General features: G+C 29.0%; 1 protein-coding gene across 1 annotated transcript in view; it reads right to left on the bottom strand.

The window, feature by feature from the left end:
- LOC142320907 (uncharacterized) overlaps positions 1 to 15,998 on the bottom strand; it is a 28,013-nt gene extending 12,015 nt beyond the window's left edge. The window contains exon 1 of the mRNA XM_075358889.1: positions 15,883 to 15,998. The gene's annotated coding sequence lies outside the window, so the exon portion shown is untranslated. The remainder of the gene's footprint in view (positions 1 to 15,882) is intronic.
- Between the last annotated feature and the right edge of the window lie 396 nt (positions 15,999 to 16,394).

The following is a 16,394-nucleotide window of genomic DNA, read 5'->3' as shown; positions in this document are numbered from 1 at the left end:
AAAAAAAAGAAATTTCTCTTTAAAACAGCCCTTACAACTTCGACTAAACTCTATACATATAAGATAACAAATAATGTCTACAAATAGTTGAGGATAGTCTTCGGATATTTATGGAGTTAAAATGCATGATGGTACTTGTAATGCGATGTGTATAATGCGATGATACAAATTAATATACCTAAAGCAGTTGAAGGAATACAAAATTCTAGAGCATCTCTCTTTAGCCAATTTCGTTAAGAACTCTTATTTTAGTATGTTTTTTATTATCATTAAATTTTTTTTTGGGGGTTTATTCTGAATATTTTTGAAAATATTTGTTATAAAATGATGTTATAGAAATTAATAAAATATTGGATTCTCTTTGATACCAGCTGTACTAGTGGTTCCCAAACTATCCCAATCGTTATCCCATCGTTATCTCATCGTTGTCCCATCGTTATCTCTCAAGGTGACTTTCGGAACGTTACCAAAACGTTTTGCTCAACACAATATATCGTGCAATAATGTTGCCGGTGTGATTAAGATATCTTGCTGAAAAATCAGAACGTTATATTCTTTTTTCTGAAAACTATACGTACTAAAGTACTTTTTTTGTGTATTTCCCACAATGCTGGATCGAATAATATGGCGATTTGACCGTAATCTTTTTACTATTGGAGCAATATCGACTTCTGTGTATCGCGTAAGATTTCGTAGTTTGTATTTAAACAATACTAGTTTAAAATTTTTTTTTATACTACTAGTTACCATTCAGTAATAGTGAATAAATTAAAAATCAGACGACTTATTCTCTTTTGGAATCGTTTTATAGATTATTTTTTTACAGAAGTAAAAGTAAGAACATGTTTGTTGTTTAATGTTTTATTGTACGAGTATGTTACGGAGAAAAAAGAAACTATTGAACGGCACTACAGATTTACTCATTCGGCTCTTGTCTTATACTACATATTTTTCCATGAGGAAAGAAAAATGACTGAAAAACTAGTAACTGAAAAACTAGTTATTGGGACAACAATCGTTTCTTTTCTGAAGCTGACAAGTACTTAGCAACAACTTGCTTTTAGACAGAGAATAGGCGAGTCATTTTTATTTTTTGAAAAATTAAATAAACGCACAACGTAGAGATTACACACAAAGGCGTCATAATTTTATTAGTAAATATAATAGTACTTTTAGCCACTTTTGAAAAAAAGAAAACTTAAAAAATTATAATTGATAAGTAATTAAGATTGATTTAATTAAAAACAAAAAAAAAAATGTTACTAATTATTTTACAAAAAACAATTGATATGTTTACAGTTGAAATCGGTGTGGTTATAAATATGCATAAAAATATACTCGTATATGATGAATAAAAGGAGACCGAACCAACTATCTAACCACAGTAAAACCATGAAGCAAAGATCGAGTTTATTTTCAGAAGGTAGAATAGGTGAAGTAATCCAATATGGAAACATTAATATCTTCTTTTTTTAACAGAAAACAGGAAATAAAACCGCAGAAATTTTATACATATATATTTTTTTTCTACATATAACCTTTACACGAATTCAAAGTAGGGCAGCAGATTATTTAATATATACTCATTCAACAAAATAACGAAAGTTCAAGACTTCATATAAACTATTTAGAAGTTAAATTACTTAAGTTGTGTATTTATTTCATTCTACTCTTCTGTAAAACAATAAAAGTTTCTATTTCCAAATTAACTCTTTACAACTCTGTAGTTAAATTGAAACTTATATAACATCCATTCAGTCAAAAGAATTTTTTTTTTCTTTAAAGAATTGTAATTCTTAAAAAATAATATTTTATTAAAAAAAGATTAATTAAGGATATATTAAATGATAAGTTGCCCTAAGTAGTGATAAGTAGCAAATCATGTTCACAAGATCTTAAAAGTTATGTATCCTGTAAATCATGTTTAGTATGTATATATATATATATATATATGTATTAAACTGACCTGTGTGCTCTATAAATCTTGGTATATGTGTATCTAATGAGTATACTAAGCGGGAAGTTATACATATGTTTTTTTGCAGTTACCAGTCTTAATACAGAATTTCAACCTCTGCTGATTTTTCTAAAATTTTGAATTTCGAATTTTATTAATATTACATTTATTAATAAAAGTCGGGATTTTTTTAAAATCTCGACTTTTAAAAGATTTTAAACTATTATTATATTGTTATTTTTATACCATTATAAGTACTGTATTTTTTTATTTCATTAAAAAAATATCTGCTGTAATTTTGATAAGTTTAATGCTAATGAAATAATAAATAATATACTAAATTTAATCAAATATTTGGTTATGCAGTATCCAGACATACCGTTATCTATAAGAATATTTCACAATAACACCAATAATGTGCAAAATAATGAACCGAAATTAAAAATAACATATTTTACAACAATTATAATTTTAATATGATAAAGAAAAAAGAAAAATAATATAAAACATTTTATTTTTTTTCAAAATCGAGGTAGAAAATGTTTGGAAAATTTTAATATCATACAATTTTAATTTACGTTAATGGAGAAGGCTAAGGAATCTGAAGTATCTACGTGAGCAATGGAGCTCAATCGTTTGGTAATAGAACGTATTTATTGACCCAAAAAGCATAATACCGTCAAAGCGTCCACAGTCGCTTCAACAACGTGGAATTTGAGTAATTTACAAACTCTTAATAGTAAAAAATATTTTGAGTAATTTAGGACTAAGAAGATTTAGCTGTATGACACTAGTTAAAGAACGGTTAGAAAATGGAAGTATTTCAATTTTCGTTAAATGTCGGACTAGAGAAGCAGGTGAGCCTGAAGAGACTTTGGAACTCTATAACTAGTTAAAAATAGATAGATAGAATTGTTAAAAATAGATTTTAAAATAATACGCATGGTTCTAATTTTTACTTTATTTTAACCCATGTAAATGTAAACTTTGAATTTAATCTTATCTAGGTGTTAAAAATCATCCTGAGGTATTGAATTAAAAAAAAAATCGTCAAGAAAGAAATATTCCTTTATATCGAAATTATGTAGAAGAATAACATGCATTTCAACACTATAATTGCAAAATTTTCGTGAGAAAAAATTAGACCGATAAAATTGGAGATAGTAACCTTTTTTGCTACTGTTTTGATTAAAATACTACTGAGATCAATACAATGACCAAAGTTTCAAATAATATTTAAATTTCAATCAAATGTAAATTCTAGGCATTTTTAATTTTTTTTTTTTTAAATCATAAAGTCCTTCAGGTTTTTAATAAAGACAAAAACCGTTTTGAACAAATAATTTCAGCCGGCCTCCGTGGCGCGAGTGGTAGCGTCTCGGCCTTTCACCCGGAAGTCTTGGGTTCGAATCCCAGTCAGGCAAGGCATTTTTCACGCACGCTACAAAGCATTCATCTCATCCTCTGCGGAAAAAAATTGCTTAACTGCGGATCCGAAGGTTAAACAAAAAAAAATAATTAATCAGAAAAATGTGTTAAAGGAGGTGAAATAAAGCAGGGTGGTGGACAGGTAATGTAATTATCATATTACCTTCGTCATCGGGGAAGAAATAGATCTTTAAAAGGTGAAAAACCTTTTTCAAATCGGTTCAGTAATCTCTGAGATACTCTGAACAAAAAATCATATTTTAAAATTGTGTGTAGTGTACAAATAGTAGTAGTACTTTGTCATTTATTCACTCAATCGTGAAGAAAAAGTGTCATGCGGACTTCATGATAAATAAAATGAGAAAAGAACGTAACTGATACAAAATATTTACTATGAATTAATATGAATAATAATAATCATTTTGCAATAAATATAATGTCTACTACATTACAGTCCATTACAGTATGTTAAAAGAGGAACTGACAGCATACAAACAAAGAAACAAACAGCATATTAATGTAACAATCCCATTTTAATAAGACCTTGATAAATGGTAGTTTATAAATAAAACCAGTTTGTAAGTGTATAAACAGATTATGAAACCGAATGATATAACAATTTACATATCTATAGAAAAATAGGTTGGAATTGTATGTTTAATGATTATTAAAAGTACATAATTATGTTTCTCATAATTACACAACATAGTTTAAATATGCTAACTGTTAATAATTTATTTCACGAAAAATTCGCAAGTTTTATGCATTAAATCAAATGCAATTTTTTATTTACAATTGTGTAAGTGAAACATTTAAAATTAATTTAATAATTTTAAATCGAATTGCAATCTGTAAAACTAATTTTACTTCCCAAAAATTGAAAATATTAACTGATATCTTAAAATTAAAAAAACAAATTTATACTTTGGCCGACGTAAAAGAAGCACTTATTTTAAACTTTAATTTCGTGAAATTATATTTTTAATTTTTTTCAAATGATAAGAAAAAGATTATGTTACATTTGATATTAAAAAAATACCTTTTTACTTCCTTGAACGAAATAAAGGAGTATTGTGACAACGAAAAAATTTCGGTTTTCAGATTTCAACGGAAATATCCATTTTGTCCATCACTGAATCCATTTTTGACTAGTTTTGACGTGACGTTGTGCGTACGTATGTATGTATGTATGTACGTACGTACGTATGTATCTCGCATAACTTAAAAACGATTGATTAGCTGTAGGATATTGAAATTTTGGATTTAGGACTGTTGTAACATCTAGTTATGCACCCCCTCTTTTTATTGCAATCGACTGAACCAAAAGAGTCTAAAAAAGCCCAAAATCCAAAAAAAAAATTGGATATTGAACTTTTTCTTAACTACTTAACTGCTGTAATAAGCTGTAATATATGTAATAAAATCTTTCAGTGAAAGATTTTCAATGACATATTATAAGTGGTACTTATTTTCAACTCTGGAACATAAGTAAAACTTATGTTCCAGAGTTGTAGCCAAATGAAATTTTAATTAATAAAATATTTGGATCTTAGAAGGGCACATCGGTTCGAATCAGACTTCATCTCCTTTTTTTAACTTTTTTTTTTTAATGTAAGTATGTTGATTTATTAATAATTATTAAACCTTCGATTGTAAAAAAAAAATTATCATACATAATAATTCAGTAACAATAAAAGAAAAAATATCAGAAACTATTAATGAAATAAAAATTATATGTTCTTTTCATTTTAAAAAAACGTGTACCTGTAATTATAAGGCATACATAGAAGTAATATAGTGACCTCATCAGATTTTTTTATATCACTCTCCATAAAAAATATGTGGGTGGGTTTGATTATTTGTTTTACGTACTCAAATTTTTATTTTAGCTGCTATTGGCGCAGAGCGGACAAATGATGGAGCGCCGGACGACTGCGCGTAGCGCACGAACGATTTAATTCAAACTATTTATACTGCACGAACGATACATTCGTTCGAACGTTTTATACTTCTTGATACGAACGATTTAATTAAAATTATATTTGTGTTCTGGAGATAAAAAAGGGGAAAACATCGGAGTTAGAGCTGCATTAAGAAATCACAACTCAAGAAACAGCTAAAAATGTTCAGAATTTTGAAGCTTTTCGTTGTAAAAGTCTTTTTTGTTGTTAGTACGTTAAATTCATGAACGTTATTTAGGTACAATTGGCAAAAAATTCAATAAAATCATGTTTAATGAAACATAAACCTTGTAGCATTTTTGCGGTGGACCGTAGGTCCGCCTTTTTCCTAGTAATTTTCCATGCAAAGCATTTAGAAAAAAAGTTTTCATTTTTACCTATGTATGATTTCAAACTATATCATTGATTAAAAAATAATGGAATAACAGAATAAGTTTAAATGTATTAAAATACCGACTTTTATCTTCAACACCCGCCAAATTGTATGTCCCTTTAACAATAATAGCTATTTATAAAAAAATCACTAACAATATTTATCACTAGGTATAGTATCTATCTTCCCGATAATGAATAATTTTGCAACAGAAATTGTAGTCTGCAGTCATCTGTGAAATTATTGTACTTTTGCAAGTGAATAATATTATAAAAATATAATATATTTTTAATAATATTTATTTAATTTAATATATTTTTCCTCCTCTATGAATCATGAGACCTTGCCGTTGGTGAGGGGGCTTGAGTGCTCAGGGATACAGAGTAGCTGGACCAAAGGTGCAACCATATCGGAGAGGTATCTGTTGAGAGCCAGACTAAGGAATGATTCCTGAAAGAGGGCAGCAGCTCTTTCAGTAGTTGTTAGGGGCGTGAGTCAGGACGACTTAAACGGTCGTATCAACATCACTCAGTCCTCTGAGTACTGCGCAGCTGAAAGCAATGGAAAACTACAGCTGCTTTTTTTCCAAGAAAATGTGGCTCTCTGCATTTTCACATAGCAATAATGGAGGCGCCTTCCTTGGTAAAATATTCCGGAGGTAAAATAGTCCCCCGTTCGGATCTCCGGGTGGGGACTACTAAGGAAGGGGTCACCAGAAAAATAAAAAATAACATTCTACGAGTCGGAGCGTGGAATGTTAGAAGCTTGAAAAAGGTTGGTAGGCTAGAAAATTTAAAAAGGGAAATGGGTAGGACAAATGTGGATATAGTAGGAATTAGTGAGGTTCGGTGGGAAAAGGAAGGCGACTTTTGGTCAGGTGATTTTAAAGTAATTAACTCAGCGTCAAATAATGGGCAGGCAGGAGTAGGTTTCGTGATGAACAAGAAGATAGGGAGGAGAGTGGAGTATTTCAAAACGCATAGCGATAGAATCATTGTAATAAGGATAAAATCAAAAGCTAAACCGACAACGATTGTTAACGTCTATATGCCTACAAGCGCCCATGATGATGATGAGGTAGAGTGTGTATACGAAGAGATTGATGAAGCAATTAAACACGTAAAAGGAGATGAAAATTTAATAATAGTTGGAGATTGGAATGCAAGCATTGGAAAAGGCAAGGAAGGAAGTAATATAGTGGGTGAATACGGGCTGGGCAAAAGGAATGAAAGAGGGGACCGACTTATAGAATTTTGCACGAAGTATAATTTAGTAATTGCCAACACCCAATTTAAAAATCATAATAGAAGAATATACACTTGGAAAAAGCCAGGCGATATTGGAAGGTATCAGATAGATTATATCATGGCTAAGCAAAGATTTAGAAATCAACTCGTTGACTGCAAAACTTACCCTGGAGCAGACATTGATAGCGACCATAATTTGGTGATAATGAAATGTAGATTGGGGTTTAAAAACCTGAAGAAAAGGTGTCAGATGAATCGGTGGAATTTAGAGAAGCTTGAGGAAGAGGAGGTAAAGAAGATTTTTGAGGAGGACATCGCAAGAGGTCTGAGTAAAAAAGATAAGGTAGAAAATGTAGAAGAAGAATGGGAGAATGTTAAAAAGGAAATTCTTAAATCAGCAGAAGCAAACTTAGGCGGAATAAAGAGAACCGGTAGAAAACCTTGGGTTTCAGACGATATATTGCAGCTGATGGATGAACGTAGAAAATATAAGAATGCTAGTGATGAAGAAAATAAAAGGAACTATCGGAAATTAAGAAATGCTATAAACAGGAAGTGCAAACTGGTGAAAGAAGTTTGGATTAAAGAAAAGTGTTCAGAAGTGGAAAGAGAAATGAACATTGGTAAAATAGACGGAGCATACAGGAAAGTTAAGGAAAATTTTGGGGTACATAAATTAAAATCTAATAATGTGTTAAACAAAGATGGTACACCAATATATAATACGAAAGGTAAAGTCGATAGATGGGTGGAATATATTGAAGAGTTATACGGAGGAAATGAATTAGAAAATGGTGTTATAGAGGAAGAAGAGGAAGTTGAGGAGGATGAAATGGGAGAAACAATACTGAAATCTGAATTTAAGAGAGCAGTAAAAGATTTAAATGGCAGAAAGGCTCCTGGAATAGACGGAATACCTGTAGAATTACTGCGCAGTGCAGGTAAGGAAGCGATTGATAGATTATACAAACTGGTGTGTAATATTTATGAAAATGGGGAATTTCCATCGGACTTCAAAAAAAGTGTTATAGTTATGATACCAAAGAAAGCAGGGGCAGATAAATGTGAAGAATACAGAACAATTAGTTTAACTAGTCATGCATCAAAAATCTTAACTAGAATTTTATACAGAAGAATTGAGAGGAGAGTAGAAGAAGTGTTAGGAGAAGACCAATTTGGTTTCAGGAAACGTATAGGGACAAGGGAAGCAATTTTAGGCCTCAGATTAATAGTAGAAGGAAGATTAAAGAAAAACAAACCAACATACTTGGCGTTTATAGACCTAGAAAAGGCTTTCGATAACGTAGACTGGAATAAAATGTTCAGCATTTTAAAAAAATTGGGGTTCAAATACAGAGATAGAAGAACAATTGCTAACATGTACAGGAACCAAACAGCAACAATAAAAATTGAAGAACATAAGAAAGAAGCCCTAATAAGAAAGGGAGTCCGACAAGGATGTTCCCTATCTCCGTTACTTTTTAATCTTTACATGGAACTAGCAGTTAATGATGTTAAAGAACAATTTAGATTCGGAGTAACAGTACAAGGTGAAAAGATAAAGATGCTACGATTTGCTGATGATATAGTAATTCTAGCCGAGAGTAAAAAGGATTTAGAAGAAACAATGAACGGCATAGATGAAGTCCTACGCAAGAACTATCGCATGAAAATAAACAAGAACAAACAAAAGTAATGAAATGTAGTAGAAATAACAAAGATGGACCGCTGAATGTGAAAATAGGAGGAGAAAAGATTATGGAGGTAGAAGAATTTTGTTATTTGGGAAGTAAAATTACCAAAGATGGACGAAGCAGGAGCGATATAAAATGCCGAATAGCACAAGCTAAACGAGCCTTCAGTAAGAAATATAATTTGTTTACATCAAAAATTAATTTAAATGTCAGGAAAAGATTTTTGAAAGTGTATGTTTGGAGTGTCGCTTTATATGGAAGTGAAACTTGGACAATCGGAGTATCTGAGAAGAAAAGATTAGAAGCTTTTGAAATGTGATGCTATAGGAGAATGTTAAAAATCAGATGGGTGGATAAAGTGACAAATGAAGAGGTATTGCGGCAAATAGATGAAGAAAGAAGCATTTGGAAAAATATAGTTAAAAGAAGAGACAGACTTATAGGCCACATACTAAGGCATCCTGGAATAGTCGCTTTAATATTGGAAGGACAGGTAGAAGGGAAAAATTGTGTAGGCAGGCCACGTTTGGAGTATGTAAAACAAATTGTTGGGGATGTAGGATGTAGAGGGTATACTGAAATGAAACGACTAGCACTAGATAGGGAATCTTGGAGAGCTGCATCAAACCAGTCAAATGACTGAAGACAAAAAAAAAAATATATTTTTGCAAATATAATTTTAATTGTTTATTAATTTGTTTACAAGCACTATATTTCATTCTTCTATAATAAACTAATTTTTTTACATTATGAACAAAAAACTTGTTTTAGTTCCTTCACCTTTTTATATTAAAATAATAGAAAAAAATAAATTCATATCAATTCGTTGAAGTAATAAAAAGTTAGATAAATATAATACCACAAATTTTTAAATTCCGGCCTACTTTTTGAAAAAAAGACTTTTTAAATAATATTATACGCAATCATTATTTTGTATTTGTTTTTTTTTTATTTGTTACCTTTTAAAATGGTTAACTATTTTTATAAGTAGAAAAGATCATTCATTGTGATTACGAAACCATATAAAATGTTTTCCAAAAGCCTACCTCATCAACTAAATAATGAGTGAAAGATCTAAATTATAATGAGGGCTAACATAAATCTCCATATTAAACATATGTTAATAGTACAGCTTGTTTTTAATGAAAACCTTGATAAAAGTCTATCTCTATAGAGATACAGTGTATTTCACGTATAAAAAAAAATGTAATGTTTACTTTTTTACAAAAGAACATACGTCCTTTTTTAAATGAGTTTCAAAAACAAACTTTAGAAGAGGACATGATTTAATTTAGGTATATAATGTGAATTTTTAAATATTTTATAAAATTATATCTGTCTGAGATAAAGTATTTTCTTTCGTTAAGAAATCTATACCTATTGTCTTTCTACGTTGTACTGTCCCCCTTTTCTGCAAGAAAATAAACTCCAGTATTATCACAGGGATAAAACGGCACTGGAGTAACAATTCTTGAAAGTCAGTAGTTCCTTCTTTTTTTAACATTAAAAAAAACGAAACTCATTCATTTTGTTAATCATTCCTTATCCAATTTCATTTCTCTAAGCCCCTCCTAAAAGTTACTTGTTTTTTTACTATTAATAGACAATGTTTCTGGTATAATTTCTTTTAACCTGCAGAGAGATTCCTACAAAAACAATAACTGAACATGTGCTATAATAGAATTTTTTTAATTAAGCTCAGATTTAGGAAAAAAATTTAATTTAAAAATATCAGTATGATTTGCCAAATTCCTACAATTATATGTTTAAAATAAACATCCTGTACTAAACCAAAACTTTTCTGACGAGATGGGAAACTGAAACATAAGATTATTCCATTGTAAATATTCCCTAAGTTTTATAAAAATATTTTTCAAAGGTTGTAAAGGCCTATTCTTTTAAAAAGAAAAAACTTTTTCAAGAACGAGAAGAAATGAAGTCATAGAAATCCCTTATTTTTATCATAATTAACATTTTCTTGAATCCGATTTTACATGAGTTTAATCTTTCAGAATACTATAGTACATTTTCCAGTTAACAGAATCAAAATCACCTCCAAAAAAATAAAGATTTAAATTCGACGTAACTACCATGATCTTTAACTCGCAAAAAGTTTTTATCAACATTTTCTAATGACTTAAATATTGTCATCATACAGTAAACCAAAATATAGAAATTTGTACCACCTACGATACAGTGATCTCTTAATTTGATTTCTCCTCAGATAAATAGTATAAAGTGGTGATATAAAGGACAAATTAAAAATCTGATGGATTTTTTATTTTTTATCCATAGAAATTTCGATTAAGTTTAATAACTTCTTCAGTAAAACTAAATAATACAGATGAAAGCAAAACAAAAAAAATGCACTGATTTTTCGTAAATTAATTCTTCATATAATATAACCTATACTTTACTGGAAAGATAAATAATTAATAAGTGTGTTGGTAATTAAAAACAGGTTTTTATTAAAATAATGAAATAAATCTAAGTTGACTTTTTTTAAATTAATGTTTTACTATTTTGAATCTTTTATTTTCACTGAGCATTTTTTAAATTTCCGTTCGTATAGAAAATGAATTCACGATTCGTACTACTGTCAAGTAAGGTAAAAAACAGATTATGCACCTTATAATTCATATATAAATAAAATAAGCATCACGATAAATTTTAAAAAACAAAATATCTTTCCAAAGTAGAAAATAATTTAATAATCTATAGCAATAAATTCGTGAAAAGAATATTGTACTGAACGATTTCGTTTAAGAGAAGCTGATACCAAGAAGCATTAATACGAAGATGAAGTGAATGAAGTTTGAATTGTAGAATAATGTAGTTAAAAAAAGGATTAAAAATTACAACGAAATTAAGTACAAGGATTTATAAACAAGATTTTAAATCACAACATTTACATCTACAAAATAAATTTCACATTTATCGTTAATATTATAAAAGCAATAAACAAGAAGAATATTCATACTCCAATGAAAAAGAAAGGAAAGGTAGATTTAAAGAAAGTATAAAGTGATGGGGGATAAATCGGCGAAGGGTGAGTGACTGTTACATCGCTCGTCAGCAATCATACTTTATTCTACCAAAAATAAAATGTTTACACGAGTTAAATTAGAGAGGGAGTTGCAACAAGCTTAGTTCAAACCGAGAATAAGATCAAAGTAGGAAATAAGGGAGAACAGAAAAGCAACGAGTGGAATGGGAAATAGAAACGAAAGAGCTTTTGATGCTTACTAGGGGAAGAGAAAAAGAAAAGAGAATTCTTTTTAAACGAGGGATGGAGAACGAATGCGACCGAAAAGAAATATAAGAAACAAAACACACTTCCTGATTCCTCTCCCTTTCCGATAATTTCTACGTATTTTCTAAACAGCCTTGTCTGTAGCTCCCCTAACATTACATTATTGTGTCCAAAAAGTGTTACGCCAAAAATCAAAGAAAAACTAGTTGAAACTTCTGTTCTGAATCAAGCGTCAATGGCGTTTATTCTACCTTCTGTAATTTTACTGCACCGTAATATAAAGTAACATGACAAAGCACTAACTACCACTCAGCCTAATCACAACATCAAAAGAATTACGTTTTTTAATATATATATATATATATATATATATATATATATATATATAATTTATTAATTATTATTAATAAAAATAAATGTTTCCTCACTTTTTTTTCGTGGAATCTTTACCTAAACACATTAGAATCACACGTCGCTAGCGCCCCCTCTGGCAAGCATGACAACTTGACAGAGAGGCGGCAACACTGTATAAATCTGTATAATCTTTGAAATAGGGTTTTCCTACACCTTCCGTACCTTTAAATCCATTTTATTAAATAAATAAGAATGATTTTGAATATATAAATTGTGTTTAAGAATCCTGAAAAAAATATAATCTTATGCATAAAATAGTTTTTCGATTACCATTGTTGTTTTTTTTTATTGAAGCGCACCAAAATCCCACACAACTACTCTAAATATACCCAGAAAAGTGGTCCGACCGAAATTAGCTGCTCCTGATCGGTCAAGAACGACTCAGGATCTTCAAATTCAACATGCATATCTAAATTTCAATATAACTTATGAAGTATTTTGGAGATTTTTGAACCTCAAAATTTTATAAATGGGCATATATAACACATATAAAACACATCCCGTCAAGTATCTTTCCTATTTTAATATTTTTATTTTGAACACTGTACACGCATGCAATCACACTTTTTCAAAACAGAAATTTGTCTCCGAATTTATTTTCAAAATAAGTGATCATTCTTATTTTTTTTACAAAAAAGATTATTCATGAGCAAATATGATTTTATGGTCCGCACTACTTTGTGGATTAAACTTTCATTCGATAATTTTCCTAATACATAAAGTTTCTTTTTCATTCCAATATAAAACTTTTTATTAATTCTACATGAAACTACGGACAATTCCATTTTCAACGACATACAAAAAGTGAAATCAAAACACATCCTGTCAAGTATTTTTCATGATTTATTTAATATTTATATTGAACATTGTTCACGCATACAACCATTCTTTTTCAAAGAAGAAAGTTTTCTCCGAATTTGTTTTCAAAATTAGTTATCATTCCTTTTTTACAAAAAATAAAATCAAAACACATTTTGTCAAGTTTAAACTTTCATTCGATAATTTTTCTACTACATGAAGTTTCTTTTATATTTCAATGCAACGCATTTTTTTTCTACATACAACTCTTGCCTAAACATTCGTATTTGAGCTAATGTTTTTTTTTGCAAACTATTTATATACTAAATCTCAACGAAAGAAACGTGATGAACAAAATGCCACAACTTATTTTTAGATAGTATTCTTAGTAGTGTTTCGTATCTTACTGAATTCATCCTGTAGAATTCGTCATAGAATAAAAACAAGTCTCTTATTAAAATCGGATACCTAAAGAAAAAATGGAATCGACCAGGTAACCCAAATCGTTACTCGATTTATTTTCAATCGAAAACACATGTGACTTTTTGACCATACCTGACCGGTCCACCGAAAGCACGTAAAAAATTAAACTTTGCCCAACTATGCTAAGATTTTTTAATGAATTACTAATTTTCACTTTTATCTTTTCATTTGAATAATTTGAGTCTCATACATAATCGGATTAGATGAGTTCTCCCACTAACACCGCTTCAGTACCTTGTTTAACTTGAAGAAGATTGAGGCTCTATGTTAGAAATGCACTCACAGAAAAACGCTTTTTATTCAGGTAATCTAGTCTGTATTTATCTGACTGTTAAGTAAAAACTACGTCCAATTCAATCTGCCAAAATATTAATGATTTAGCCCATAAATATGACAGAAAAAAATGTTTTTTAATGTATTTCGATAAAATAATTAAAATAATATTCAAACCTTTGAAGTTATTTTTGCCCTGAGAATTTAATAATTATTTTTATACCTTGCAACATAAAATTCATGCTTTCCTAGATATCATTTTAAACTTAATTTTTACTCGCTATTACGTTTTTATTTATTAAAAAAAAATCTTTGTATTAGTACAGAATACCTAGTGAAAAATGTATGTTATATTTTTATGAAAATATTGATTAAAAAAATAATGTAATATCCATTTGTTTGTAATGTCTATTGTTTAAGTTTTCAATTTTTCCAGAAAATAATTTGAAAATGTTGATTTTAACCACTGATCCGCGAAAGCCTACCGAATTACAACTTAATCACCCTTTGGGGGTTAACGCCCCTTTTAATCTTCTTAGCAGATGAAATTTTCAAATATCTTTCTTAGCGATTAGAAACTAACTGGAATCAACTTACCAAATTTCAACCTTTTGCTACCGATGATTCTGGGAATATATTTGATAAGTGTATTAGTGATGAGGTGATGGGAAAAAAGAATAATTTTTTTTTTAATTCTAGAAAAGTACAAAATAATGTACTAAAGGTTATAATGTACAAAAGTAAATAATTTATTATTTAAAAACCAATTAAATTTATAAAAATTTGTAAACATTCAATTCTGTTTTAAGGTATTAACTTAGTACTTTCTGATGTATTACAAAATTAAATTAAAACATGAATGACAATATTTTTAGAAATTTTAAGAAAAATTACTTTTGAAGAACTGTAAAATTTTATCTTTTCTCGATGATAACAGCTAAAAAATATATCTACTCCAGTAATGCTAGCTTTAACCTGGAGTAGGTATCTTTTCTCTTTGTAATTAAATGGTTATTAAAAAATAGTTTTATATACATATATATATATATACATATATGTGTGTGTGTGTGTTGTGTGTATGCGCGCGCGAGCTTCCGGTAACCAAAATGTCTGCCTACATACCTTTACATACAGAATCACTTATAATAGCGAAACCATTCGTAAGAATAGCGCGCTCTTCATTCCATGGAGGACTTACTAGAAAAATGGTTTTCTATTAATTTTTTCACCGAAACTGTAATATGCTGTATTTAGCTCATCGAAAAGCAGATTTTAAAAAGTTCTGAAAGTGATATCGAAAATCAGAAGATTATAGTAATTGGTTATTATTACCTTCAGAGATATGTGACTAATGACACATGAACCTCAGATTCTTTGCATACGTCATAACCATAAGAAAGACTGAAGTTTTAAATAAGTTGGACAGATTTATTGAAACAGATTGTCTAGTTGAGATAAGCTGAAGTGATAACTGAAAGACAGAAGTGTTAAATAAATAAGTATTTATATATATAATATTTAATCTAAAGTTGGAAATACACATACCGTAAAAGAATGTAAAATCACACTTATTGTGCGTCTTTATATAATGTCAACATCAATTTCCTGTTTCTATAGGATCTAACTAAAATAATTTAGAAGTTATGGCTTTAATTTTGTATATAATTTTTTAACTATTCTTTATAGCTCAAACTATGTTTTCTTTCGTTTGCAAAATTATCATAAATAATTTTTCAGCTAGAACATTTTGGAGGCATTTTTTCATAAAAATCTCAATTTTTTTAAAAATATATATTTTTTATTACTGAGAGAGAGGAAAAGAAATTCGACTAGACAAATCTGTGGTAATAATTAAAATATTCGCTCCATAAGCGTTATATGTTTGCTTCCACAGAAACGAATCTTAGCAATATAGAAAAGGTTGAATTTTCTGGGTAAGATATAATTTGACAAAAATAATGGTAGCCTATAATTAATTTAAATCAAAAAAATTATCCTTACCGGAATTTCTGCAGTTAATACTCTAAGCTATAAGATAAAACACCAATTCAGAATTTAAACAAACTAGACGAACTTTAAAAGATTATTCCAGTCGCTTTGAATTATACAAATCCATTTATTCCAACCAGATCTTACACAATCAGAAATAAACATGCAAAAGTCGATTAAAACATTAAATTTCATTTTAATGTTGATACGATATTCGGTTCAAAAAGGTCACTATTATACTAGATAAGACAATTACTTAATTATCACCAGTAAACAAACAGCAATACACAAAATTCAAATCATAATATTAAATACCGGAAGAAAGAATATTCATAACGTATATTTTATTATCTTAAAGTTACTTATATTCATTATTATTTTATTACTTATATTCATGATTTTAATCGTAAATATTAATTAATTTTAGATTTATGTTAAAAGATAAATAAATATTAGTTTTATCTTTTACTCTAACAAAAAAAACAACCGTTTAAAAAAATCGTTATTATGGTGAGCCAACGTTC

This window comes from Lycorma delicatula, chromosome 3 (assembly GCF_047948215.1).
Source record: "Lycorma delicatula isolate Av1 chromosome 3, ASM4794821v1, whole genome shotgun sequence".
Lineage (NCBI taxonomy): Eukaryota > Metazoa > Arthropoda > Insecta > Hemiptera > Fulgoridae > Lycorma > Lycorma delicatula.
The sequence above is the reverse complement of the archived record's forward strand: the minus strand, read 5'-3'. Positions and strand labels throughout refer to the sequence as shown.